Genomic DNA, 27217 nt, shown 5'->3' with positions numbered 1-27217 from the left:
TGGGATTATATATGAATCGAATTCAACATTATTAAAATCTGAATATTCATAACTTCAATATCATTGATGGCCAATAGCCTTTAAAGTTACTGCAGGTTCATTAATTTCATCTAATAAATATAGTAATCGTAAAGAAGGGAAAGCAATAAATAGTAAAATAATAGCAGGTAAAATAGTTCAAATAATTTCAATTGTTTGTCCATGTAATAAGTACCGATTTACATAATTATTAAAAAATAAAGTAAATATTAAATAACCTACTAATACAGTGATTATTACTAAAATTATTAATGCGTGATCATGAAAAAAAATTAATTGTTCTATTAATGGGGAAGAACTATCTTGTAAACCTAAATTTGCTCATGTTGACATTAGTTTTCTAATAAAAGTAAAATACTTTATATATGGAGCTTAAATCCATTGCACTAATCTGCCATATTAGAAATTAACTAATAAAGGCAATTCATTATATCTGTGTTCAGCAGGTGGAGTATTTTGTAATCACTCAATTGATGAATTTAATTGAATTGGGAAGATTACTTGACGTTGGGATACTAAACTTTCTCAGATAATATAGAATAAATATAAAATTCCTAATAATGAAATTGTTGATCCAATTGTTGAGATTACATTTCATGTCGTGTAAGCATCTGGATAGTCAGAATATCGACGAGGTATTCCAGCTAATCCTAAAAAATGTTGAGGGAAAAATGTTAAATTTACTCCAATGAATATTATAACAAATTGACTTTTTAAAAGCTTATTATTTAGGGTTAATCCTGTAAATAATGGGTATCAGTGGACAAAACCGGCTTTAATAGCGAATACAGCTCCTATTGAAAGTACATAATGGAAGTGGGCTACTACATAATATGTGTCATGCAAAATAATATCAACAGAAGAATTAGCTAATACTACTCCTGTTAGTCCTCCTACAGTGAATAAAAATACAAACCCTAAGGCTCATAAAATAGCTGGAGAATAAGTTAATTGAGTCCCATATAATGTAGCAAGTCAACTAAAAATTTTAATCCCAGTAGGAACAGCAATAATTATTGTTGCTGAAGTAAAATAAGCTCGAGTATCAACATCTATTCCAACTGTAAATATATGATGAGCTCAAACAATGAATCCTAAAAGACCAATTGCTGGTATAGCATAAATTATTCCTAGAGACCCAAATGTTTCCTTCTTTCCAGATTCTTGACTAATAATATGAGAAATTATTCCAAATCCTGGTAAAATTAAAATATAAACTTCTGGGTGTCCGAAAAATCAAAATAAATGTTGGTAAAGAATTGGGTCTCCTCCTCCCGCAGGGTCAAAGAATGAAGTATTTAAATTCCGATCCGTTAATAATATTGTGATAGCTCCGGCTAAAACTGGAAGAGAAAGTAAAAGTAATAGAGCAGTAATTACAACTGATCAAACGAAAAGAGGTATTCGATCGAATGTAATTCCAGTAGCCCGCATATTAATTACGGTTGTAATAAAATTTACTGCTCCTAAAATTGAAGAAATTCCAGCTAAATGTAATGAAAAAATAGCTAAATCAACAGAAGCTCCTCCATGAGCAATAATTGAAGATAAAGGTGGGTATACAGTTCATCCTGTCCCAGCTCCCTTTTCTACTATGCTTCTAACTAATAATAAGGTTAAAGCAGGAGGTAAAAGTCAGAAACTTATATTATTCATTCGAGGGAATGCTATATCAGGAGCTCCTAGTATTAAAGGAACTAATCAATTTCCAAATCCTCCAATTATAATAGGTATAACTATAAAGAAAATTATAATAAAAGCATGAGCTGTTACAATAACATTATAAATTTGGTCATCACCAATTAGTGCACCAGGGTGTCCTAATTCAGCTCGAATTAAAATTCTTAATGAAGTTCCAATTATACCAGATCATGCTCCAAAGATAAAATATAAGGTACCAATATCTTTGTGATTAGTAGAAAATAACCATTGTTGCGATTAAATGACTGAAGTTTAGGCAATCGATTGTAAATTTATTTATGAGAATCATTCTCTTTAATCAATTAGCTTTATAGTCAATAATGACATTAGACTGCAATTCTAAAGGAGTAATAAATTTACTAAGGCTTAAAAGATTATTCTTATATTGATAGCTTTGACGGCTATTAGTTTATTTAACTTAAAACCTTAAAAAAAGAAATATAAGGAAGAAGTTAAAAATAGCCCAAAGGTCGAAATATAAGAAAAGATCAATAATAACTTTATATTAGAACTTTTATAAAATGAAAATGTTATTCAGTTATTTTCGTAATAATTCAATATGAAAGCTCTATAACATAATCGTATATAAAAATATAAAGTAATTAACGTTATTATTACTATAAAAGTCAATAGAAATAATTGATTATTCATAGTAAGGGATTGAATTACAAATATTTTAGGTAAAAATCCTAAAAATGGTGGTAATCCTCCTAATGAAAGAAGGTTAAAGAATAAAAAAAATTTAATTCTTTTTTCATGGAAAAATAGTGTAAATAATTGATTAGTATAAGAAATTTTGAATATATTAAACATAAATACTATTGAGAATGTTAAAAATGTATAAAATAAGAAATATACTAATCAGATATTTCTGTTATATATTGCTGCCAATATTCATCCTAAATGATTAATTGATGAATAAGCTATTAATTTACGTAAAGAAGTTTGATTTAATCCTCCTAATGCACCATTTAAGCTTGATAAGATAATTCTAATAATAATTAATGGCTTAAAAATTACATAAGAAATTAATATTAAAGGAGCAATCTTTTGTCAAGTTATTAAAATTAATGCATTAATTCATGATAACCCTTCTATTACATTAGGAAATCAAAAATGAAAAGGAGCAGATCCACTTTTTAATAAAAGAGCAGAGAAAATAATTATTTCTATTAAATAATTCGAGTCTCTATTTATATTTAATAAAAATAGGATTACTGCAAACAAAAATACAGAAGAAGCTAATGCTTGCGTTAAAAAGTACTTTAAAGATGCTTCTGTAGATATTAATTTATTACCTCTTATTAGGGGGATAAAAGCTAATAAATTAATTTCTAACCCTATTCAGGCTCCTATTCAAGAGTTAGCTGAAATAGCAATTAAAGTTCCTATTATTAAAATAGCTAAAAATATAATTTTTGATGAATTATTAAAAATTAAAAAGAAAAGGATTAGAACCTTTATAAATGGGGTATGAGCCCAGTAGCTTAATTAGCTTATCTTTTTATATTTTGGTGTACGATGCACAAAAGTTTTTGATACTTTTAGAAATAGTTTAATTCTATTAAATATAATTAATGAATGTAATATTAATTACATAATTTACCCTATCAAGGTAATCCTTTTATCAGGCAATTCATTCAATGAAACTTGACTCTTTTTTTTTTCCTTCTTTATAGTAATTTTTTTGTGAAATTTTGGAAAAAAATAATTTTTTTATTTTTTTATAGTGAATTAAAATTAGTATAATTTTTAAAAATTTTTAAGAATGTAATTTAGGGTTTTTTAAAATTATATATATATATATAGATAATATATATATATATATATATATATATATATATATATATATATATATATATATAGATTTATCTATATACAATATTTAATAATATCTATATTATTTATATTATATAGATGTATATATATATATATATATATAAATGATTTATATATATAACTATATTCATCTAATTGATTATTAATATATAAATTATCTATATAATGTATACTATATATTAGACATTATATTACTATTGATAGATAAATAGATGGATAATAAAGATTAATTTGTCTATTATGATTAATTGGATTGTTATAGAAATTTTTTTTTGATTCTAGATCAATAGATAAATAGTGATTAATTAAACATTTATATATATATATATATATATATATATATATATATATATATATATATATATATATCTATATAATAGAGTATATAGACCTAATTTCAGATTCTGCACGCTTCAAATAAAAAATAGATACCCCTTATAATATTAAATCAATGTTATTAAAAACATTAAATATATATTATATAAATTATTATAATACAAAATTAATGTAATTATAAATAGTAGCTATATATATCATATTTATATGTATATATATAACAAAAATAATATTAGTTATATATATTATATTTATACGTATATATATATAATAAAAATATGTTATATATTAGATATATATATATATATATATATATATATATATATATATATATATAGATAATTAATTTTTGCATATATATATATATATATATATATATATATATATATATATAGATTTATCTATATACAATATTTAATAATATCTATATTATTTATATTATATAGATGTATATATATAAATGATTTATATATATAACTATATTCATCTAATTGATTATTAATATATAAATTATTTATATAATGTATACTATATATTAGACATTATATTACTATTGATAGATAAATAGATGGATAATAAAGATTAATTTGTCTATTATGATTAATTGGATTGTTATAGAATTTTTTTTTTGATTCTAGATCAATAGATAAATAGTGATTAATTAAACATTTATATATATATATATATATATATATATCTATCTATATAATAGAGTATATAGACCTAATTTCAGATTCTGCACGCTTCAAATAAAAAATAGATACCCCTTATAATATTAAATCAATGTTATTAAAAACATTAAATATATATTATATAAATTATTATAATACAAAATTAATGTAATTATAAATATTAGCTATATATATCATATTTATATGTATATATATAACAAAAATAATATCAGTTATATATATTATATTTATACGTATATATATAATAAAAATATGTTATATATTAGAGATATATATATAGATAATTAATTTTTGCATATATGTATATATATATATATATATATATATATATAGATTTATCTATATACAATATTTAATAATATCTATATTATTTATATTATATAGATGTATATATATATAAATGATTTATATATATAACTATATTCATCTAATTGATTATTAATATATAAATTATTTATATAATTATACTATATATTAGACATTATATTACTATTGATAGATAAATAGATGGATAATAAAGATTAATTTGTCTATTATGATTAATTGGATTGTTATAGAAATTTTTTTTTTGATTCTAGATCAATAGATAAATAGTGATTAATTAAACATTTATATATATATATATATATATATATATATATATATATATATATATATATATATATCTATCTATATAATAGAGTATATAGACCTAATTTCAGATTCTGCACGCTTCAAATAAAAAATAGATACCCCTTATAATATTAAATTAATGTTATTATAAACATTAAATATATATTATAAAAATTTTTTATATGAAAAAATAACACTAAAAATTTTTAAATTTTTCAAAAATTTAAAAAAAAAATCGGAATTTTGATAAAATTTATGGATTTTTAAAAATTCTGATGGTTCATTTTTTACTTTTTGATTTTTTTATTACTAATTTAAATTATTTTATAATTAATAAATTTAATATTTATTTGTTAAAATATTAAATAAAATTACAATAGAATGAATCTTTATATTAGGGGATATAATTGATTTATTTCTATGTAAAAATTAATATATAATTTTTATAGTTAAGAGTTGAAAATATTACCTAGTACCAATTTTTATTTATTTATTAAATTAATATATTGGTTATTTTATAATATGAAATTAATGTAATTATACATCTATATATATATCTATATATATAAAAGAGCTTAGTGAGTGAGTGAGTGAGTGAGTGAGTGAGTGACTGACATATCATCGCCCAGACGAAACCGCTGAAGCTAGAAAGCTGAAATTTTGACTGTGGGTTGCTGTCGGTGTGTAGGGGTGAGATAAGGCTGGGTTTTTGGAAATTCGACCTAGAAGGGTACGAAAAGTACTAAAAGGTACTAAATATGGTACCCTTTGTATTAGGCAAACGGGAAGAGCTAGAATTCTGAAATTTGGAATGAGGGTAACTGATGGAGAGTTAGAAAGATGTATCAAAGGGTTTTTGGAAATTCGACCTATAAGTGTACGAAAAGTTACTAAATTTGGTACCAATTGTATATTTTGAGCGGATATAGCTACAATCTTCATATTTGGTATAGGAATCAAGTTTGGGAAATGGTGTGGATATAAGAAAATGATTTTGGAAGTTCGTACTTATGTGTACGAGAAGTACTAAATGGTACTAAATTTGGTACAATTTGGATTTAGGTGAACGGATAGAGCTGAAAACCTGAAATTTGGAATTTAGATTACCGTTGAAGTGTACGATTGAGATATGGGGGTAGTTTTGGAAATTCGTACTTATGTGTACGAAAAGTACTAAATGGTACCAAATTTGGTACAATTTGGATTTAGATAGACATGAAAACCTGAAATTTGGAATTAAGATTACTGATGGAGTGAAGGATTGAGGTAGTTTTGGAAATTCCTACTTATGGTTACGAAAAGTAGTAAACGGTACTAAATTTGGTACAAATTGGATTTGGGCAAACGGATAGAGCTGAAATCCTCAAATTTGGAATTTAGTTACCTTTGGAGTGGAGGATTGAGTTAATCTTGGAAATTCGTACTTATGGGTACGGAAAGTACTAAATGGTACAAAATTTGGTACAACTTAAATTTTGTTGAACGGATAGAGCTGGAATCCTAAAATTATGATTTAAGATTACTATTGGGGTGTAGGATTGAGCAAGTTTTGGAAATTCGTACTTAGGGGGTACGAAAAGTACTAAATGGTACGCAATTTGGATTTGGGTGAACGGATACAGCTGGAGTGCTGAAATTGGAATTAAGATTACAGATAGAGTGTATGATTGAGGAAGTTTTGGAAGTTCGTACTTATGGGTTCGAAAAGTACTAAATTTGGTACAATTTGGATTTGGGGGAACGTATAGAGCTGGGATCCCGATATTTGGAATTAAGATTACTGTTGGACTGTAGGATTGACTTAGTCTTGGAAATTCGTACTTATGGGTACGGAAAGTACTAAATGGTACTAAATTTGGTACAATTTAAATTTAGGTGGACGGATAGAGCTGTAATCCTGAAATTTGGAATTAAAATTGCTTATGGAGTGTAGGATTGAGGTAGCTTCGGAAATTCGTACTTATGGGTACGGAAAGTACTAAATGGTACTAAGTTTGGTACATTTTGGATTTGGGTGAACAGATAGAGCTGGAATCCTGAAATTTCTAATTAAGATTACTTATGGAGTGTAGGATTGAGGTAGTTTTGGTAATTCGTACTTATGGGTACGGAAAGTAATAAATGGTACTAAATTTAGTACAATTTATATTTGGGTGAAGGAATAGAGCTGGAATCCTGAAATTTCGAGTTAAGGTTACTGTTGGAGTGTGGGATTGAGGAAGTTTTGGAAATTAGTATTTATGGGTACGAAAAGTACTAAATGCTACTAAATTGGGTACAATTTAGATTTGGGTGGAAATTCGTACTTATGGGTACGGAAAGTACTAAATGGTACTAAATTTGGTACAATTTACATTTGGGTGAACGGATACAGCTGGAATTCTGAAATTTCGAGTTACGGTTACTGTTGGAGTGTAGGATTGAGGAAGTTTTGGAAATTCGTACATATGGGAACGATAAGTACTAAATGTGGTACAATTTGAATCTTGGGGAACGAATAGAGCTGGAATCCTGAAATTTGGAATTAAGATTACTGTTGGACTGTAGGATTGACTTAGTCTTGGAAATTCGTACTTATGGGTACGGAAAGTACTAAATGGTACTAAATTTGGTACAATTTAAATTTAGGTGGACGAATAGAGTTGGAATCCTGTAATTTAGAATTAAGATTACTTATGGAGTGTAGAATTGAGGTAGTTTCGGAAATTCGTACTTATAGGTACGGAAAGTACTAGATGGTACTAATTTTGGTAAATTTTGGATTTGGGTGAACAGATAGAGCTGGAATCCTGAAATTTATATTAAGATTACTTATGGAATGTAGCATTGAGGTAGTTTTGGAAATTCGTACTTATGGGTACGGAAAGTACTAAATGGTACTAAATTTGATACAATTTATATTTGGGTAAAGGAATAGAGCTGGAATCCTGAAATTTCGAGTTAAGGTTACTGTTGGAGTGTAGGATTGAGGAAGTTTTGGAAATTCGTATTTATGGGTACGAAAAGTACTAAATGCTACTAAATTTGGTACAATTTAGATTTGGGTGGACGGATAGAGGTGGAATCCTGAAATGTAATGTAATTTAGAATTAAGATTACTTATGGAGTGTAGAATTGAGGTAGTTTCGGAAATTCGTACTTATAGGTACGGAAAGTACTAAATGGTACTAATTTTGGTAAATTTTGGATTTGGTTGAACAGATAGAGCTGGAATCCTGAAATTTATATTAAGATTACTTATGGAATGTAGCATTGAGGTAGTTTTGGAAATTCGTACTTATGGGTACGGAAAGTACTAAATGGTACTAAATTTGGTACAATTTATATTTGGGTAAAGGAATAGAGCTGGAATCCTGAAATTTCGAGTTAAGGTTACTGTTGGAGTGTAGGATTGAGGAAGTTTTGGAAATTCGTATTTATGGGTACGAAAAGTACTAAATGCTACTAAATTTGGTACAATTTAGATTTGGGTGGACGGATAGAGGTGGAATCCTGAAATTCGTAATTTCTGTTGGAGATAGTTATTGAAATTCGTACTTTCATACGAAAAGTATTAATGGTATTATGAATAGAGGCGGATTTCGAAAATTTGGTATTATAGCCGCTGTTGGTGTGTAGGGTTGAGATATGGATGTGGTTGTGGATATACGTACAATAAGTGTACGGAAATTACTAAGTGGCACAGAATTTGGTCCAAATTGTTATTGTGTAGAGGCGTAGAGCTGAAATTGTGAAATCCGGTATTAGCATAGCAGTTGACGTTTAGAGTAGAGATAGAGAGGAACTTTTGTATGTATACGAAAAATAATGTATACGAAAAATACTAAATCGCGGTTGGGATATAGTTTTGGATAAAAGGAAGCAATTTTTGAAACTTATACATACTTATTTATTAAATTTGTGTTTGTGTTTAGATACAGATTTTTTGAAATGCATACAAATTCTAAAATTAGGCTGTGGGCTAGATGATTTATTGAGAAATACGAAATGTACTAAATGCTATTACATTTGACGTTGGGTTGCAATAAATTTGGTATTGGGCTAAGGAATAGAAGTGAAGTTCTGATATATTATTGATTTGTCAAGTTCATTGGTAGAGGTGGTCGTACAATGAGTGTACTAGAAGTATTAAATAATACTAAATATTGAAGCACTGGTATTGGGTGAATCGATAAATGAAATTTGTTATGAGGATCACTGTTGAGATTGGTTCAGAATATTTGTTTAAATCCGCCTTTAAATGTATGAAAGGTTTCTACATGTAATACCATTGACATTGGGCAAACAAGTAGAGATAAAACTGTAACGTTTGAGCTAAGGTCCTGGATTTTAAAAATTGTACTGAATAATGTGGCTCCGCGAAAAATGGGCCCAGGAAATATGACCCCAAAAGGCATTGTGAAAAATGGCCCCAATTTTGGGGTGAAACTGTATAATGAATTTTGACCCCAATATACCTCGAACAATTTCCCCCCAAAATAATGCAATATTACCCCAACAATAAAATGAAAAATTGCCCCAAGTTTGGGGTAATTTTGCCTAATGAAGTTTTACTCCAAAATAAAAAATGCAATTTCGCCCCAAAAATTTTATAATTTTTATTGGTAACTAGCTGAACCCGGTGCGCTTCGCTACCCCTTTAGATTGATATGCATTTGAAATTTTACGGATTTTTTGAAATCAGAAAGAAATCAAATTAAAAAATTTAAAGTAAAGTATTTATTGTAATGCTTTAGGATATACAATGTTTTTTGTTTTTCCTTCAGGAGCGTAAACAAACAAATCGGCCGGTCTACCAACACGTGAACATGCAACGTAGAGCTGACCATGAGAAAAGCAAGAACATGCTAAATTTAGGCCCCTTTGGATTTATTTATAGTCATTGCAAATGCTAAACGTACAGGAAACTGCAATCTTTTAAAATTGAAGGGCGTTTCTGTTGCTATTAGAGGGATTCGAGGTAGCAGTACATCTGAACCTATATACTTCCTAGTAATAATCGTTGCCTCAATTAAATAGTTATGTAGTTTTTTTTTCTGTTAACCTTGTACCATTGCAAAGGCGAGGTGGGTCTATGTTTCTTTATAAAATAACTAGCAAAATACCCGCTACTTCGTATGCGGAAAAGGAATAATATACAAATAAACAATATTTAATATGGAGATCACTGAACATTTTGATGTACTAATGCCTATTTGAATTGATATTTAATTTCCTTCAAGTACTGCTCGTACACGTTTTGTTCGAATTTCAAAAAAAAAAAGACCTCTACACTTCTACAGCAGCCTATATTTTAAATTTCAGTCCATGTTTTATTAGAACGGTATGGGTATTTTGAAAATTTTATCCGCATTTTCCAACCCAATTTTGGAATTTGCGATATAAAAATGTAGAATACCATTATTCAGAGGATGTTACCCTATAAAACAGTTAATGAGACATTTTATTTTAGGCCTTTTTTTCTCAGGATGTTGAAACCTTCAGTACATTATTTAGAAACCGAATTCGTGTTAACCTAGAAACAATAGTACATTATTCGGCTCCGCGAAAAAATGGCCCCAATGCAAAATTGCCCCAAAGCAAAATTGCAAAATGACCCCAAAAAATGGTGTACATTACAACAACACGAAATTTGGGGCAGTTTTTCACAAATTTTTGGGGTATTTTTGCACCAAAAAATTGGGGCATAATTGCATTTCAATAAAAATGAAATATGACCCCAAACATTAAAAATGCAAAAAGGCCCCAAAATTATTTTCTGTGATGTTTGGGGCCTTTTGCGTTTCTGAGTTATTTTTCAAAAATGAAAATTAAATTTTACAAAAATTTGTTTTATATTTATAATCGTACAAGAGCAATTTACGTTTTACTCCGTTGTAAAATATATCAACTTTGCAAACCATTTATTCGTAGATGTTCTGTGGAATAGGGATAGGTAAGTCGACTTTCGGTTAATCGATTAATCGATTTTTTGCAGTCAAAAATCTAAAAATCGTAGTCGACTTTTTTTGGAAGGAAAATCGCATAATCGATTATCTTGTGATCGATTTTCGAGTTTGACCATAGATTGTTGACTTGGCGGTTTTACACTTTTGGAGGTTTTACAGTTTCAAAAGAAAACTCGAAAATCGACGAATAGTCGATTATAATCGATTTTCTGCGGTTATGAAAAAGTCGAAAGTTGAGTTTTAAGACAACTGAAATAATCGAAAGACCGAAAAATCGCATTTTAAGATTTAGATCATAATCGAATAGTCGAAAAATCGATTATTGCTTTCCATTACCTATCCCTACTGTGGAAGTCGTAAGAAGTGTGAATTTGTAATTAAAAAATGAAAGAAAAAGTATAGAGTGCGTATTGGAGAGCATTTTATGTTAGTATGTTTATACTCGTAAGATAACTGAAATATTATAATAAAAAACAGATATTAATCGCGCGATTTTTAAAACAATCTCACCAATGCTCCTTCACAAGTATTACAAATAAAAATCGATTTCCAACCGTTCATCATATCGGTTTTTGTTTTAAAAATTAATTTCAAATTTGTGAATGAACATTGGTTCATAATATCTATTTTTGTTTTAAAAATTGATTTCACCAATGCTCCTTCACAAGTATTACACAAAAATCGATTTCAAACAGTTCATAATATCTGTTTTTTGGTTTTAAAAATTGATTTCAAATTTGTGAATGAGCATTAATGAGATTGTTTTAAAAATCGCGCGATTTTTAAAACAATTTCACCTATGCTCCTTCACAAGTATTACAAATAAAAATCGATTTCACACAGTTTATAAAATCTGTTTTTATATGAAAAACTATGCGGGGGAAAGATTGTATGATTAATATATTAAAGAAACCACTAGAGAAACTTAAAAAATCGCGCGATTTTTTAATTTTCTCTAGTGGCTTCTCCGATTTATTAATCATATAATCTTTCCCCCACATAGTTACTATATATTAAAATATATTCTAGTTTGCAATATCATACAAGTTACTTCAATTGTATCTGTTTTAATTGTGTCGATATATTTAGATTTTTATCAGAAAGTTAGAAGAAATGGTGTGAATATGTATTATGGAAGGACAATTTTTAAATTGTTGTGATGCTTCCTTGCAAACAGTTAAAGTGTTGTTCAACATTGGGTAAATCGAAACATTTTATTTGTCCTTACTGCATAGAAAATGTAAACGATACTATGGTTGGTTGTTTTTATATCTATCTATATATATAAAATAGAAAAATGTTTGTATGTTTGTTTGTTTGTGTGTTTGTTTGTTTGAAATTTATAGACTCAAAAACCGCTGAACCGATCTTGCTGAAATTTTCAGGGTATATTACTACATCGCCTGAAAGTAACATAGGCTATAAAAAGTTTCGAAATTCCGCTCTGATCCGGAGATATAGCATCAGAATCGGAGGTACCTCCAAAAAATTTAAACTTTGTATACAAGTATCTATAGAACGGTTACAGATACAGACTCCAAATTCGAAACGTGTGATGGATTTTTGCCTAAAAATAAATGTGCCAAAATATATCGAAATCGGCCCAGATTTGGATATAGCTCCCATATATATTTTCGTCCGATTTCAAGTATTTGATGTACCAAACACGCTATATATGTCCGATTTCCATGAAATTTGGAATGCGTGACGGAACGTGGCTTATAACAAAATGTACCAAACTATATCGAAATCGGTTCAGATTTGGATATAGATCCCATACATATTTTCGTCCGATTTCAAGTATTTGATATACCAAACACGCTACATATGTCCGATTTCAATGAAATTTGGAATGTGAGACTAAATTTGTCGTAGAAATGAGTATGCCAAATTATATTGAAATCGGTTCAGATATGGATATAGCTCCTATATATATTTTCGGACTATTTCATGTATTTGATGCACCAAACCCACTATGTATGTCCAATTCAATGAAATTTGGAATGTGTGACTAAATTTGTTGTAGAAATGAGTATGCCAAATTATACTGAAATCGGTTAAGATTTGGATATAGCTCCTATATATATTTTCGGCCTATTTCAAGTATTTAATATACCAAACACGCTACATATGTCCAATTTCAATGAAATTTGGAATGTGTGACTAAATTTGTTGTAGAAATGAGTATGCCAAATTATGTTGAAATCGGTTCAGATTTGGATATAGCTCCTATATATATTTTCGGCCGATTTCATGTATTTGATGTACCCAACCCACTATGTATGTCCAATTTCAATGAAATTTGGAATGTGTGACTAAATTTGTTGTAGAAATGAGTATGCAGAATTATATTGAAATCGTTTCAGATTTGGATATAGCTCCTATATATATTTTCGGCCGATTTCATGTATTTGATGCACCCAACCCACTATGTATGTCCAATTTCAATGAAATTTGGAATGTGTGACTAAATTTGTTGTAGAAATGAGTATGCCAAATTATATTGAAATCGGTTCATATTTGGATATAGCTCCTATATATATTTTCGGCCGATTTCATGTATTTGATGCCCCAAACACGCTATGTATGTCCAATGTGTATCTAAATTTGGTGTAGAAATAAGTATTGAAATCGGTGTTGATTTGGCTATAGCTCCCATATTTATTTCAATGAAATTTGTGCGGTATTCTATATCTATAAACGAGGAAAATGTTTGTACGTTTGTTTGAAGTTTATGGACTCAAAAACCGCTGAACCGATCTTCCTGAAACTTTCAGAGTATATTACCACATGGCCTGAAAGTCTCACAGGCTATATAAATCTTAAAAATTCCGCCCCGATCTGGAGATATAGCCTCAGGATCGGAGGTACCACCAAAAAATGTAGACTTTGTATGCTGATATCTAACGAACGATTATCGATACAGTCTTCAAATTTGGAATATGTGACGGAATTTAGTCTAAAAATAAATTTGCCAAGGTAATTTGAAATCTGCTCAGATTTGGATATATATTTTCGGCAGATTTAATGCATTTGATGCATAAAACACGTTTTGTATGCCCAATTCCAATGAAATTTTGAATGTGTGACGGAATTTATTGCAGAAATAAATGTTCCAAACTATTTTGAAATCGGTTCAGATTGGGATAAAGCTAACACATATATTTTTTGGCGATTTCATGTATTTTCTACACCAAACACGCCATGTATGTTTAATTTTGACGAAATTTGGAATCTTTGACGGAATTGATCCTAGAAATTAGTTTGTCAAATTATATTGAAATCGGATCAGATTTGGCCGATTTCATGTATTTTATGCAATAAATACCTTATGTATGTCCAATTTCAATGAAATTTGAAATATGTGGCGGAAATTGATCTACAAAAAAATTTGTCAAATTATATTAAAATCGGTTCAGATTTACATATAGCTCCCACATATATTTTCGGTCGATTTCATGTATTTGATGCACCAAACACGCTATGTAAGCCCAATTTCAATGAAATGGAATATGTTGCGAAAATTGGTCTACAAAACAAATTGGTAAATTATATTGAAAGAATTTCAGTCAATAGAATTTCAGGAAATGCACGAACGTACAAATCCATTGATACTGTGGCAACTGAAGACGACGCGGTTAACTATCCAGTTGAATTACTAAATTCGTTGGATCTTCCAGGCTTTCCACCACATAATTTAGTACTAAAAGTTGGTGTTCTTATTATTTTATAAAGAAACATAGACCCACCTCGCCTTTGCAATGGTACAAGGTTAACAGAAAAAAAAACTACATAACTATTTAATTGAGGCAACGATTATTACTAGGAAGTATATAGGTTCAGATGTACTGCTACCTCGAATCCCTCTAATAGCAACAGAAACGCCCTTCAATTTTAAAAGATTGCAGTTTCCTGTACGTTTAGCATTTGCAATGACTATAAATAAATCCAAAGGGGCCTAAATTTAGCATGTTCTTGCTTTTCTCATGGTCAGCTCTACGTTGCATGTTCACGTGTTGGTAGACCGGCCGATTTGTTTGTTTACGCTCCTGAAGGAAAAACAAAAAACATTGTATATCCTAAAGCATTACAATAAATACTTTACTTTAAATTTTTTAATTTGATTTCTTTCTGATTTCAAAAAATCCGTAAAATTTCAAATGCATATCAATCTAAAGGGGTAGCGAAGCGCACCGGGTTCAGCTAGTTACCAATAAAAATTATAAAATTTTTGGGGCGAAATTGCATTTTTTATTTTGGAGTAAAACTTCATTAGGCAAAATTACCCCAAACTTGGGGCAATTTTTCATTTTATTGTTGGGGTAATATTGCATTATTTTGGGGGGAAATTGTTCGAGGTATATTGGGGTCAAAATTCATTATACAGTTTCACCCCAAAATTGGGGCCATTTTTCACAATGCCTTTTGGGGTCATATTTCCTGGGCCCATTTTTCGCGGAGCCACATTATTCAGTACAATTTTTAAAATCCAGGACCTTAGCTCAAACGTTACAGTTTTATCTCTACTTGTTTGCCCAATGTCAATGGTATTACATGTAGAAACCTTTCATACATTTAAAGGCGGATTTAAACAAATATTCTGAACCAATCTCAACAGTGATCCTCATAACAAATTTCATTTATCGATTCACCCAATACCAGTGCTTCAATATTTAGTATTATTTAATACTTCTAGTACACTCATTGTACGACCACCTCTACCAATGAACTTGACAAATCAATAATATATCAGAACTTCACTTCTATTCCTTAGCCCAATACCAAATTTATTGCAACCCAACGTCAAATGTAATAGCATTTAGTACATTTCGTATTTCTCAATAAATCATCTAGCCCACAGCCTAATTTTAGAATTTGTATGCATTTCAAAAAATCTGTATCTAAACACAAACACAAATTTAATAAATAAGTATGTATAAGTTTCAAAAATTGCTTCCTTTTATCCAAAACTATATCCCAACCGCGATTTAGTATTTTTCGTATACATTATTTTTCGTATACATACAAAAGTTCCTCTCTATCTCTACTCTAAACGTCAACTGCTATGCTAATACCGGATTTCACAATTTCAGCTCTACGCCTCTACACAATAACAATTTGGACCAAATTCTGTGCCACTTAGTAATTTCCGTACACTTATTGTACGTATATCCACAACCACATCCATATCTCAACCCTACACACCAACAGCGGCTATAATACCAAATTTTCGAAATCCGCCTCTATTCATAATACCATTAATACTTTTCGTATGAAAGTACGAATTTCAATAACTATCTCCAACAGAAATTACGAATTTCAGGATTCCACCTCTATCCGTCCACCCAAATCTAAATTGTACCAAATTTAGTAGCATTTAGTACTTTTCGTACCCATAAATACGAATTTCCAAAACTTCCTCAATCCTACACTCCAACAGTAACCTTAACTCGAAATTTCAGGATTCCAGCTCTATTCCTTTACCCAAATATAAATTGTACCAAATTTAGTACCATTTAGTACTTTCCGTACCCATAAGTACGAATTTCCAAAACTACCTCAATGCTACATTCCATAAGTAATCTTAATATAAATTTCAGGATTCCAGCTCTATCTGTTCAACCAAATCCAAAATTTACCAAAATTAGTACCATTTAGTACTTTCCGTACCTATAAGTACGAATTTCCGAAACTACCTCAATTCTACACTCCATAAGTAATCTTAATTCTAAATTACATTACATTTCAGGATTCCACCTCTATCCGTCCACCCAAATCTAAATTGTACCAAATTTAGTAGCATTTAGTACTTTTCGTACCCATAAATACGAATTTCCAAAACTTCCTCAATCCTACACTCCAACAGTAACCTTAACTCGAAATTTCAGGATTCCAGCTCTATTCCTTTACCCAAATATAAATTGTATCAAATTTAGTACCATTTAGTACTTTCCGTACCCATAAGTACGAATTTCCAAAACTACCTCAATGCTACATTCCATAAGTAATCTTAATATAAATTTCAGGATTCCAGCTCTATCTGTTCACCCAAATCCAAAATTTACCAAAATTAGTACCATCTAGTACTTTCCGTACCTATAAGTACGAATTTCCGAAACTACCTCAATTCTACACTCCATAAGTAATCTTAATTCTAAATTACAGGATTCCAACTCTATTCGTCCACCTAAATTTAAATTGTACCAAATTTAGTACCATTTAGTACTTTCCGTACCCATAAGTACGAATTTCCAAGACTAAGTCAATCCTACAGTCCAACAGTAATCTTAATTCCAAATTTCAGGATTCCAGCTCTATTCGTTCCCCAAGATTCAAATTGTACCACATTTAGTACTTATCGTTCCCATATGTACGAATTTCCAAAACTTCCTCAATCCTACACTCCAACAGTAACCGTAACTCGAAATTTCAGAATTCCAGCTGTATCCGTTCACCCAAATGTAAATTGTACCAAATTTAGTACCATTTAGTACTTTCCGTACCCATAAGTACGAATTTCCACCCAAATCTAAATTGTACCCAATTTAGTAGCATTTAGTACTTTTCGTACCCATAAATACTAATTTCCAAAACTTCCTCAATCCCACACTCCAACAGTAACCTTAACTCGAAATTTCAGGATTCCAGCTCTATTCCTTCACCCAAATATAAATTGTACTAAATTTAGTACCATTTATTACTTTCCGTACCCATAAGTACGAATTACCAAAACTACCTCAATCCTACACTCCATAAGTAATCTTAATTAGAAATTTCAGGATTCCAGCTCTATCTGTTCACCCAAATCCAAAATGTACCAAACTTAGTACCATTTAGTACTTTCCGTACCCATAAGTACGAATTTCCGAAGCTACCTCAATCCTACACTCCATAAGCAATTTTAATTCCAAATTTCAGGATTACAGCTCTATCCGTCCACCTAAATTTAAATTGTACCAAATTTAGTACCATTTAGTACTTTCCGTACCCATAAGTACGAATTTCCAAGACTAAGTCAATCCTACAGTCCAACAGTAATCTTAATTCCAAATATCGGGATCCCAGCTCTATACGTTCCCCCAAATCCAAATTGTACCAAATTTAGTACTTTTCGAACCCATAAGTACGAACTTCCAAAACTTCCTCAATCATACACTCTATCTGTAATCTTAATTCCAATTTCAGCACTCCAGCTGTATCCGTTCACCCAAATCCAAATTGCGTACCATTTAGTACTTTTCGTACCCCCTAAGTACGAATTTCCAAAACTTGCTCAATCCTACACCCCAATAGTAATCTTAAATCATAATTTTAGGATTCCAGCTCTATCCGTTCAACAAAATTTAAGTTGTACCAAATTTTGTACCATTTAGTACTTTCCGTACCCATAAGTACGAATTTCCAAGATTAACTCAATCCTCCACTCCAAAGGTAACTAAATTCCAAATTTGAGGATTTCAGCTCTATCCGTTTGCCCAAATCCAATTTGTACCAAATTTAGTACCGTTTACTACTTTTCGTAACCATAAGTAGGAATTTCCAAAACTACCTCAATCCTTCACTCCATCAGTAATCTTAATTCCAAATTTCAGGTTTTCATGTCTATCTAAATCCAAATTGTACCAAATTTGGTACCATTTAGTACTTTTCGTACACATAAGTACGAATTTCCAAAACTACCCCCATATCTCAATCGTACACTTCAACGGTAATCTAAATTCCAAATTTCAGGTTTTCAGCTCTATCCGTTCACCTAAATCCAAATTGTACCAAATTTAGTACCATTTAGTACTTCTCGTACACATAAGTACGAACTTCCAAAATCATTTTCTTATATCCACACCATTTCCCAAACTTGATTCCTATACCAAATATGAAGATTGTAGCTATATCCGCTCAAAATATACAATTGGTACCAAATTTAGTAACTTTTCGTACACTTATAGGTCGAATTTCCAAAAACCCTTTGATACATCTTTCTAACTCTCCATCAGTTACCCTCATTCCAAATTTCAGAATTCTAGCTCTTCCCGTTTGCCTAATACAAAGGGTACCATATTTAGTACCTTTTAGTACTTTTCGTACCCTTCTAGGTCGAATTTCCAAAAACCCAGCCTTATCTCACCCCTACACACCGACAGCAACCCACAGTCAAAATTTCAGCTTTCTAGCTTCAGCGGTTTCGTCTGGGCGATGATATGTCAGTCACTCACTCACTCACTCACTCACTCACTCACTCACTCACTAAGCTCTTTTATATATATAGATAAGAACACCAACTTTTAGTACTAAATTATGTGGTGGAAAGCCTGGAAGATCCAACGAATTTAGTAATTCAACTGGATAGTTAACCGCGTCGTCTTCAGTTGCCACAGTATCAATGGATTTGTACGTTCGTGCATTTCCTGAAATTCTATTGACTGAAATTCTTTCAATATAATTTACCAATTTGTTTTGTAGACCAATTTTCGCAACATATTCCATTTCATTGAAATTGGGCTTACATAGCGTGTTTGGTGCATCAAATACATGAAATCGACCGAAAATATATGTGGGAGCTATATGTAAATCTGAACCGATTTTAATATAATTTGACAAATTTTTTTGTAGATCAATTTCCGCCACATATTTCAAATTTCATTGAAATTGGACATACATAAGGTATTTATTGCATAAAATACATGAAATCGGCCAAATCTGATCCGATTTCAATATAATTTGACAAACTAATTTCTAGGATCAATTCCGTCAAAGATTCCAAATTTCGTCAAAATTAAACATACATGGCGTGTTTGGTGTAGAAAATACATGAAATCGCCAAAAAATATATATGTTAGCTTTATCCCAATCTGAACCGATTTCAAAATAGTTTGGAACATTTATTTCTGCAATAAATTCCGTCACACATTCAAAATTTCATTGGAATTGGGCATACAAAACGTGTTTTATGCATCAAATGCATTAAATCTGCCGAAAATATATATCCAAATCTGAGCAGATTTCAAATTACCTTGGCAAATTTATTTTTAGACTAAATTCCGTCACATATTCCAAATTTGAAGACTGTATCGATAATCGTTCGTTAGATATCAGCATACAAAGTCTACATTTTTTGGTGGTACCTCCGATCCTGAGGCTATATCTCCAGATCGGGGCGGAATTTTTAAGATTTATATAGCCTGTGAGACTTTCAGGCCATGTGGTAATATACTCTGAAAGTTTCAGGAAGATCGGTTCAGCGGTTTTTGAGTCCATAAACTTCAAACAAACGTACAAACATTTTCCTCGTTTATAGATATAGAATACCGCACAAATTTCATTGAAATAAATATGGGAGCTATAGCCAAATCAACACCGATTTCAATACTTATTTCTACACCAAATTTAGATACACATTGGACATACATAGCGTGTTTGGGGCATCAAATACATGAAATCGGCCGAAAATATATATAGGAGCTATATCCAAATATGAACCGATTTCAATATAATTTGGCATACTCATTTCTACAACAAATTTAGTCACACATTCCAAATTTCATTGAAATTGGACATACATAGTGGGTTGGGTACATCAAATACATGAAATCGGCCGAAAATATATATAGGAGCTATATCCAAATCTGAACCGATTTCAACATAATTTGGCATACTCATTTCTACAACAAATTTAGTCACACATTCCAAATTTCATTGAAATTGGACATATGTAGCGTGTTTGGTATATTAAATACTTGAAATAGGCCGAAAATATATATAGGAGCTATATCCAAATCTTAACCGATTTCAGTATAATTTGGCATACTCATTTCTACAACAAATTTAGTCACACATTCCAAATTTCATTGAATTGGACATACATAGTGGGTTTGGTGCATCAAATACATGAAATAGTCCGAAAATATATATAGGAGCTATATCCATATCTGAACCGATTTCAATATAATTTGGCATACTCATTTCTACGACAAATTTAGTCTCACATTCCAAATTTCATTGAAATCGGACATATGTAGCGTGTTTGGTATATCAAATACTTGAAATCGGACGAAAATATATATGGGATCTATATCCAAATCTGAACCGATTTCGATATAGTTTGGTACATTTTGTTATAAGCCACGTTCCGTCACGCATTCCAAATTTCATGGAAATCGGACATATATAGCGTGTTTGGTACATCAAATACTTGAAATCGGACGAAAATATATATGGGAGCTATATCCAAATCTGGGCCGATTTCGATATATTTTGGCACATTTATTTTTAGGCAAAAATCCATCACACGTTTCGAATTTGGAGTCTGTATCTGTAACCGTTCTATAGATACTTGTATACAAAGTTTAAATTTTTTGGAGGTACCTCCGATTCTGATGCTATATCTCCGGATCAGAGCGGAATTTCGAAACTTTTTATAGCCTATGTTACTTTCAGGCGATGTAGTAATATACCCTGAAAATTTCAGCAAGATCGGTTCAGCGGTTTTTGAGTCTATAAATTTCAAACAAACAAACACACAAACAAACAAACATACAAACATTTTTCTATTTTATATATATAGATAGATATAAAAACAACCAACCATAGTATCGTTTACATTTTCTATGCAGTAAGGACAAATAAAATGTTTCGATTTACCCAATGTTGAACAACACTTTAACTGTTTGCAAGGAAGCATCACAACAATTTAAAAATTGTCCTTCCATAATACATATTCACACCATTTCTTCTAACTTTCTGATAAAAATCTAAATATATCGACACAATTAAAACAGATACAATTGAAGTAACTTGTATGATATTGCAAACTAGAATATATTTTAATATATAGTAACTATGTGGGGGAAAGATTATATGATTAATAAATCGGAGAAGCCACTAGAGAAAATTAAAAAATCGCGCGATTTTTTAAGTTTCTCTAGTGGTTTCTTTAATATATTAATCATACAATCTTTCCCCCGCATAGTTTTTCATATAAAAACAGATTTTATAAACTGTGTGAAATCGATTTTTATTTGTAATACTTGTGAAGGAGCATAGGTGAAATTGTTTTAAAAATCGCGCGATTTTTAAAACAATCTCATTAATGCTCATTCACAAATTTGAAATCAATTTTTAAAACCAAAAAACAGATATTATGAACTGTTTGAAATCGATTTTTGTGTAATACTTGTGAAGGAGCATTGGTGAAATCAATTTTTAAAACAAAAATAGATATTATGAACCAATGTTCATTCACAAATTTGAAATTAATTTTTAAAACAAAAACCGATATGATGAACGGTTGGAAATCGATTTTTATTTGTAATACTTGTGAAGGAGCATTGGTGAGATTGTTTTAAAAATCGCGCGATTAATATCTGTTTTTTATTATAATATTTCAGTTATCTTACGAGTATAAACATACTAACATAAAATGCTCTCCAATACGCACTCTATACTTTTTCTTTCATTTTTTAATTACAAATTCACACTTCTTACGACTTCCACAGTAGGGATAGGTAATGGAAAGCAATAATCGATTTTTCGACTATTCGATTATGATCTAAATCTTAAAATGCGATTTTTCGGTCTTTCGATTATTTCAGTTGTCTTAAAACTCAACTTTCGACTTTTTCATAACCGCAGAAAATCGATTATAATCGACTATTCGTCGATTTTCGAGTTTTCTTTTGAAACTGTAAAACCTCCAAAAGTGTAAAACCGCCAAGTCAACAATCTATGGTCAAACTCGAAAATCGATCACAAGATAATCGATTATGCGATTTTCCTTCCAAAAAAAGTCGACTACGATTTTTAGATTTTTGACTGCAAAAAATCGATTAATCGATTAACCGAAAGTCGACTTACCTATCCCTATTCCACAGAACATCTACGAATAAATGGTTTGCAAAGTTGATATATTTTACAACGGAGTAAAACGTAAATTGCTCTTGTACGATTATAAATATAAAACAAATTTTTGTAAAATTTAATTTTCATTTTTGAAAAATAACTCAGAAACGCAAAAGGCCCCAAACATCACAGAAAATAATTTTGGGGCCTTTTTGCATTTTTAATGTTTGGGGTCATATTTCATTTTTATTGAAATGCAATTATGCCCCAATTTTTTGGTGCAAAAATACCCCAAAAATTTGTGAAAAACTGCCCCAAATTTCGTGTTGTTGTAATGTACACCATTTTTTGGGGTCATTTTGCAATTTTGCTTTGGGGCAATTTTGCATTGGGGCCATTTTATCGCGGAGCCGAATAATGTACTATTGTTTCTAGGTTAACACGAATTCGGTTTCTAAATAATGTACTGAAGGTTTCAACATCCTGAGAAAAAAAGGCCTAAAATAAAATGTCTCATTAACTGTTTTATAGGGTAACATCCTCTGAATAATGGTATTCTCCATTTTTATATCGCAAATTCCAAAATTGGGTTGGAAAATGCGGATAAAATTTTCAAAATACCCATACCGTTCTAATAAAACATGGACTGAAATTTAAAATATAGGCTGCTGTAGAAGTGTAGAGGTCTTTTTTTTTTGAAATTCGAACAAAACGTGTACGAGCAGTACTTGAAGGAAATTAAATATCAATTCAAATAGGCATTAGTACATCAAAATGTTCAGTGATCTCCATATTAAATATTGTTTATTTGTATATTATTCCTTTTCCGCATACGAAGTAGCGGGTATTTTGCTAGTATCTATATATATATAGATAATTAATTTTTGCATATATATATATAGATTTATCTATATACAATATTTAATAATATCTATATTATTTATATTATATAGATGTATATATATAGAGAATCGAAAAAAGTCTAATGTCATGTACAAAATAATGACCGCCAGCCTTAAATTTGTTGTGCAATGTTATGCCCCAATCGATTGCGCCTCTGAAGAGGCCAAGGACCTGTTCATGGGTGATCTAAATGCAATGATTGGGTCTTACAATACCACACTAAACGATGTAATGGGCAGACACGGCTTGGGAACGCGAATTGATAAAGGAGCACGGTTCGTAGACTTTTGCAACGCACGAAGTATGGTTATTGGTGACACCATATTCGAACATAAAGACAGCCACAAGATTACCTGGTCCTCGTATGATCGGTATAATACTGTCAATCAGATAGATAATTTTGCCATTGGGCGACGTTTCTAGAAATGGTATTTTTAAGACCGTTTCATAGATGTTTCGTATGTTCCAGAAAGTTGTTTGCTGATACCTTTGCTACATTACGAGTATTGTGGTTGATTTCTGCCTTGAATTTTGAACAGTTTAGTATCTATGGATTATATACAGTTCGTATGTTCTAGAAAGTTGCTTATTGAGATCTAATGCACATTTTACTAGTTGGTTGATCGGTTTGATATCTGCAGACTAACATCCGAGAAAAAAATATAATGGAAATTTAACCTTGACGATTTTGACCTTGAAGATAAAGTTGGAAGGATTTTATGTGTTCACAATTATTATTCTTTAGAACGAGATCTACAACCTTGCCTCCACGAGTAATCCCAAATTCGAAGCAGTTTTGAAGATATGTTCTTGACAAAATGATCCCTTTTGACATCAAAGCCTCAGGTCTTTGGGGCCCATAACCGCGAAAATTGAAGTGATAGGGAAAACGCCGGGACACGTGTCTTCTTATTTTTGATCTTCTATCACGCTGTGGTGTCAGAATGTGGTTAATAAACCATGACTTAAAAATGACACAGAGTGTACTTCTTATACAAATTGAATTTGAATGCAAATGAATGACTAAGTTTACTCCAAACACATGAAACAAAATATAATAAAACTTAAAAACTTCATATCTTTTATAATTCGGAAAAAATGGAGGTTGAAAAAATTTTTGCAGGGGGGTTCTATTCAAGTGAGCGGCAGTGTACTTTGGGTCCTCTGACTAACCCTGCGTTTACAAATGACAGGACAGTTGACTTCATGTATTGATTGTCAAAATCCTACGACTTGCCTGTGTGACGTAGGCGTCCCGACAACTGCAAAAACAGTTGTAAAATTTGTATTGAAAGTCATCGACATCTTTTTGTTTTCCGTTCACATATTTTCTTTTTGTTCATGTTTTTTTGTTTTCGACACATTTCAATTATTATCTCACTTATTTTTACAAAAATGCCATAAATTTGTCTTCCTTACTGTCTGTGAAAAAATGATGGACAGATGGGAGACAAACGACAAATGTATGAATGTGTTAGTAAATCAGAGTTGTATTTGAAGACAAACTGTCTGGTGTAAACGCCTAGTAAAGGTAGAAAAATCGATTGGAGTTACAGGAGAATATTCATTCTGGAGAAAACAAGAGTCCCCAATACGAGTTTGAATATCGATAGATAGAATCGTGCAGCGCTCAGTCAGAAGGGACAAACGCACCCATAGTGATAAGTTGGCAAATGAAGCTTAAAAGGCAGCAAACAATGGTGACCCCCGTACAGTATTTAGGATCACCAGGGAATTGGTGAACAGTAATATACCTCTTAAATATTCTAAGCAGCGACGAAGAGAAACTTTCTCGCAACATTATTTAAAAATTAATTCTGAGCAACAACATCCTCATTTTGATCCCACCATTTATGATGTAAGTGCAAGCATACTATCAACAACGTCAAACTTAAGTGAAGTCTCCGCTGACATCAAGTAATTACCAAATCGGAAAGCTGGCGGTATTGATGTTATACACACCGAAGAATATAAAGCTGATATGAATCTTAGTGCTGAAATCCACCTCTCTTTGATATCTGAAGTCTGGGAGAAAGATAACTTTTCGAGCAAATGGAAAGTTGGCATACTTGGATAAATTGCTAAAAGGGAGACATGAAGGAATGTATAAATTGGCGTGGTATTTGTGTAATACCGACAATAGCGAAAATAATTGCCAAAAATATCCGCAACCGTATCAAAGATCACCTGAAGAATTTCACAAACTCTAAGCCCTTACGATGTGGCATTTCCGTGCTGCATTTTGAATTCACTGCAGAAAAGAGGTATTCCGCCAAAACTTATAAAACTTATAAAAGAAAATATGAGTATTAAGACCAACACCGAATTTTGGTGACCGAAAATAGCTACACGCAGGAGGTCAAAGCTATGCCTCAGTAGATGGATCGGAAATCCGAAAATATAAATGACAATAAATTGAACATGTTCTACACCGTGATAACAACAATATCGCAGAGCAAGCTCTACGCTGGAATACGTTCAGACAAGAAGGCAGAAGGATTGAAGCCGAAATGAGATCAGATAGATATGGGATGAACTTAGATATATAGCTCCCAAACGAATGAGAAGGAAAACGGCTATTGTTAGCATCATATCGTCACCACAAATGACCAAAGACGTAACTTAGAAAGCCATAATATTACATGAGAAGAAGAGGAATAAACGTTACAAATGAAATACAAATTTTATGGGGGCGAGAACTTTGGGTATTATTAATAATGTACGAATGAAACCAAGACCGAAGAAACTCTTGGTTTTGGGATCTGTCATTACAACAACATCCGAAATGCCATTTCTTGAAGAGAATCGTTATTGTTAAACGTAGAAGCTTGAAACGTAGAGCTTTTCTTTATGTATTAGATTCAATCAAAAAACGAATTTTAAAATTTTGGAGTTACGTCTTCGGGCATTTATGGTGACGATATGCTCCAGTGGGGGTTAAAGAAATAAAATAATAATAATGAAATTCCGTTCAAAATTTTGGACGTATGAGTTACGTACCTAAAGGAATAAACCGGCGTAGTCCATTTTGGAAGTCGGTCTTATTTTGGGAGTCACTCCTCTCGATAGATATCACGCCGACCTGTCGTTTTAGTTGGTCACCATATAATGTAGAGCGTTTGGACCATTATCTCCGGAATCATGTACTTACCTACGAAAAACATAATATCGCTGTAAACAGGGCCACTAGGAGTACCTTCGGTAAAAAATTCCAAAGGATCTTCGAACAGACCCTTAACCGCACACAAATGTTGAACATTTGTGTGGGTGGTACCCCAAGGAGTGAGTGCACCGATAGGGCCCACTTTTGAA

The 27217-nt window shown here is 30.9% G+C and overlaps 1 pseudogene; it reads right to left on the bottom strand.

The window, feature by feature from the left end:
* Positions 1-1220: 1220 nt before the first annotated feature.
* Positions 1221-24228, bottom strand: LOC141403119 (NADH-ubiquinone oxidoreductase chain 2-like; annotated as a pseudogene).
* Between the last annotated feature and the right edge of the window lie 2989 nt (positions 24229-27217).

The sequence above is a fragment of the Musca autumnalis genome, unplaced genomic scaffold (genome assembly GCF_047663935.1).
Source record: "Musca autumnalis isolate F117 unplaced genomic scaffold, ASM4766393v1 scaffold_4, whole genome shotgun sequence".
Lineage (NCBI taxonomy): Eukaryota > Metazoa > Arthropoda > Insecta > Diptera > Muscidae > Musca > Musca autumnalis.
Note: the sequence above shows the minus strand (reverse complement) of the source record. Positions and strands in the feature narration are given on the sequence as shown.